Below are 4615 nucleotides of genomic sequence, written 5' to 3' on the forward strand. Positions count from 1 at the left end.
TGTTTTGTGTGATGTAAAATTTCTTTTGTACTGCCATAAAAAATGAAATCCTGTTAAAACAAAATCTACGATATCCTAAAAGCATCTGATCCCAGTAATGCTAATGGACTTTGCCTGCAACAGTAGGCTTTGATGAATAGGTATATATTCTTTTCGAATTCATCAAGTTTCTATTCAAAGTCCTGCATAGAATTTGAAAAGTGCTCTGCCCCAAGTGTAGGCATTTTTATCCCACTTCCCAAGAGTAAGTAATCTTTTAACCCAGCCATTTGCCTTGAAGTATATGCCCTAAGTGCCACCGTATGTCCTACAATTCCAATTCAAGAGGTAGGTACCCTATACTATTTGTCAGCTGCCATGGTCAGTTTTCAGTGAACATGGTAATCAAATGGCCCATTAAGGTATAACATGGTGTCCCCTTATTTGTCTTATGTGCTTTTAAGTTATTTTACAGTTCTTTACATCTCGGATATCAGGATACATCCACGTGTTAACTTTTCTCCCTGGCAAATCAAAAGCTTGAAGGATGAGTCTAAAGAGCTCATTACTTCACATGATAAAATTCTGGCTGGTGTTAATGCTTTGAAGATAATCTGTACTTAACAAAGTGAAAGAATGTTTTTTCACTTTGATTTGAGTGACTATTAATGTTTCTTTGGCAGTGGATGGAGGGAGTTGACTGGTTTGCAAAGCCTAAGTACAAACTTATCTTTTCTAAAAACCAAAAAACTAATTTAGATAACGTCAGCTAATTTTACTCAGTAATGCGTCTAATTATTAGGAAATGCAAAGGTTTATTTTTCACATGCATAGCAACCTGTTAAGTAGACAAGGTTTTCATAAATATTTTGTAATTAGCACAATGTAGTCTACAAGGCTCTGGACCCTCTGGAATCTCAGGTGGTTGACAAAATTCATTTCCTTATAGGATAGAACTTATATAGGCCTTCAAGGCCAATAGGAGGTCATCTCTCTGACTTCCCTTATCTCCCACCTCCAGATTCCCTTTTAAGAGCTCACCAGACTAGGTGAGGCCCAACCACAATAATCTCCCTCTGATTAATCTGATTAGATATCTTTTAAAAAAAAAAACTTCTTGTTGAAAGTATTACATTTGTCCCCTTTCATTCCCCATTGGCCCCTTCTAGCCTGGCCCCGCCTCCTGCCCCTCGCCCCAGGCCTTCACCACACTTTTGTCTGTGTCCTTGGGTTATGCATATTTGCATACAAGTTCTTTGGTTGATGTCTTCCCACCCACCTTCCCTGCGATTAGAGATCTTAAATACATTTGCAGTAACGCCTTTTGCCATAAAGGAGTGATATCCTCTAATACCCACAGGTCCAGCCCAGGCTCAAGAAGCATGTATAGTCAGGTGTGGCTCAGGGGTTGAGCGGGGACTTATGAACCAGGAGGTCAGGGTTGATTCCCCGTCAGGGCACACGCCTGGGTTGTGAGGGCGTGCAGGAGGCAGCTAATCAATGATTCTCCGTCATCTTTGATGTTTCTATCATTCCCTCTCTGAAACCAATAAAAATATCTATTTTCTTAAAAGAAGCCTGTACACCAGGTGGTGGGAATCTTGGTGGCCATCTTAGAATTCTACCTACCACAGTGGCTCTTAGCAGTTTGGAATAAAATCCTAAAAACAACAATGAAGCACTCTTAGGAAATGCTGCATTACAAGTATTTGTGGGCCAAAAATAACTCTGTGTGGAAAATAATGTGCACATCTGTGAGCCAAATGATGCCCACCAATATATGCTAAAATTAGTGGACTAAAGTTTAAGCAGAAAAGGATATTTGCTTAGTCTCTGTATTAGTTTCCTAGATTTGCAATAACAAATTACCACAAACTGTCCCTGGCCAGTTTGGCTCAGTGGATAGAGCTTCAGCCTGCAGACTGAGGGTCCTGGGTTTGATTCCGCTCAAGGGCACGTACCAAGGTTGTGGGCTCAATCCCCAGTAGACCCCGTGCAGGAGGCAGCCAATCAATGATTCTCTTTCATTGATGTTTCTCTCTCTTCCTCTCTGAAATAAAAAATATATATTTCTTAAAATTACCACAAACTGGATGGCTTAAAACAACAGAAATGTATTCTCCACAGTTCTGGAGGCTAGAAATCTGAAATCAAGGTGTGTTGGCAAGGATGGTTCCTTCCTCTAAGGGAGAATGTATTCCAGGCCCCTCTTAGCTTCTGGCAATTCTTGGCGTTCCTTGACTTATAGATGCATCACTACAGTCTGCCTCAGTCTTCACATGGTGTTCCCCCTGTAGGTCTCTGTCTAAATCTCCCTTTTCTAAGGACACTAGTCATTGGATTAGGGTTTTCCTTAATCAAACATGACTTCATTTTAACTTGATTATGTCTGCAAAAGACCCTTTTTCCTAATAAGGTCACATTCTAAGGTCTGGGTAGAAGGAAATTTTGAGAAGACACTATTCAATCAAGTATGGTCCCAACGTATCCACCCCTAAAAAGTTTAGTAATTATAAAGGAGAAAATAGTAACTTTACTATGAGAAATCCTGGCAGACACCACTACCCAACTGATTAAGGTAAAATAGTTTCTATGGAAAGTAACCTCAGGGTAATCTGATCATAAATTTCTAATTTCATACTCATGGTGGGTAGTCATGCCCTAGACACAGAACTTCTTCTAGTAAAAGGCGTATTTTTGCCTTAAGCAAGCCTTGTCCATTATTTCTGTGCATCTAGGTTAACAGACTATTCGAATACCCCCTTTCAGATTCCTTCTTCTAAAGCATAGCCATCCCCAAGAAAGCACATAATCTTTTTTATATATATATTGATTTCAGAGAGAGAGAGGGAAAAAAACATCAATGATGAGAATCATTGATTGGCTGCCTCTTCACGCCCCCTACTGGGGATCGAGCCTGCAACCCGGGCATGTGCCCTGACCGGAATCGAACCCAGGACCCTTCAGTCGGCAGGTCGATGCTCTATCCACTGAGCAAGATCGGCTAGGGCCACGTAATCTTTTTTAAAAAGTATTTTTATTGATGTTAGATGATTGTGTTGGGGTCCATCCCCAGCAGGTCCAGGGGTTCCCAGAGGTGATTCCGGTCAAGGGCATGTGCCTTGGTTGTGGGCACATCCCCAGTGGGGGGTGTGCAGGAGGCAGCTGATCGATGCTTCTCTCTCATCGATGTTTCTAACTCTCTGTTTCTCTCCCTTCCTCTCTGTAAAAAATCAATAAAATATATTTTTTTTAAAAAAAGTATTTTTATTGATGTTAGATGATTGTGTTGGGGTCCATCCCCAACAGGTCCAGGGGTTCCCAGAGGTGTGGACGGAGTCTGAGAGAAGGAATGACATGGAGGCAGCGTTCAGTTGATCAGCATAGGGAGGTTCTCTAGCCAGGTTCTGTGTTTATTGTCCTGTCACATCTGTATTTATACCAGTTGATTTTAATCCTATCCATTCTATTCCAAAGGTTAGGGCGTTTCTTATCTCCATTCCAAGGTTACTCTATTGTTCTATCAAGCTACAAGGAAGTAACTGAAGGAGACTATCCTAAGTAAAGATTATGTAGCTTAAGCGTGATTGTTCATAGTTAAAGTGATTAACTACCTGCCTGGCACTTAGTTAAGGGGTTTTACTGATTCCCTTCCTTAGTCCTAAAGAACCTTTCTCGGAGAGGGAGAGGTGACTTTGGTTAAAACACATAGCGCTAAGAAGGGGGAGCAAACATATGCCATATACGCCAGGTCCCTTGAAACATAAGCTGTGCAGATGTTTCTTCCCTGCAGCAACTGTATCAAGCAGCATGGGTGGACCGGCTTCCGGCATGAATGGAGAGAGAGGAAAAAAAAAACCCTACAACCTGAGTATGTGCCCTGGCCAGGAATCAAACCTGGGCCCTTTCAGTGCACAGGGCAATGCTTAACCAACTAAGCCACACTGGCTAGGGCTGAGAGTATATAATCTTAACAGTCTAGTAATCCAATCTCCGCCTTTCTTTCTCCACCTTCAGGTAATTTTTACGTTCCCTCCCTCATTTCAAGTACATGAAAGAAACTGCACTTATTCTCAGTCTGTTGAGATCTTGCTTCCAAATGAATCCTGTTTGACTCGAATTTTTATAAAAATTCTCTGCAGGTTTGGATGTACTTACTTCGACAATAAACATCATTAATAGTACTTATTTTTTTCTTTATATACACATGAGAGTGACACTTAAAAACAAATCTAGGTCTAAATAAGTTTAAAAGAGTTCTTAATAAATATAAAAATTCTAAGTAATAAAAATGTCAGTAAAATGGCAACATATTTTATTCTTGCGGTGCATAAATAATGTATAAATAATATATTGTACAATCAATACTCTCTTAGCTTTAAGTAAATGCAATTCATTCATTCAACGAATATTTATTAAATACTATTATTATGTAAGGAACTGACCTAGGTGTACGGGATATAATGAACCAAACATAACTGAAGCTTATACTAATGTTCAGAAGGGTAATAATTAAACTCATAAATGTATTTATTTTTGGATGGGTGATATGTTATGAAGACAATAAAACAAACTAGTATTTTTAAGAAGTGGGGCAATATTAATACATAATTTTTATTTGGGAAAGACCTTTGTG

The sequence above is a fragment of the Myotis lucifugus genome, unplaced genomic scaffold, assembly GCF_000147115.1.
Source record: "Myotis lucifugus unplaced genomic scaffold, Myoluc2.0 scaffold_101, whole genome shotgun sequence".
Classification (NCBI taxonomy): domain Eukaryota; kingdom Metazoa; phylum Chordata; class Mammalia; order Chiroptera; family Vespertilionidae; genus Myotis; species Myotis lucifugus.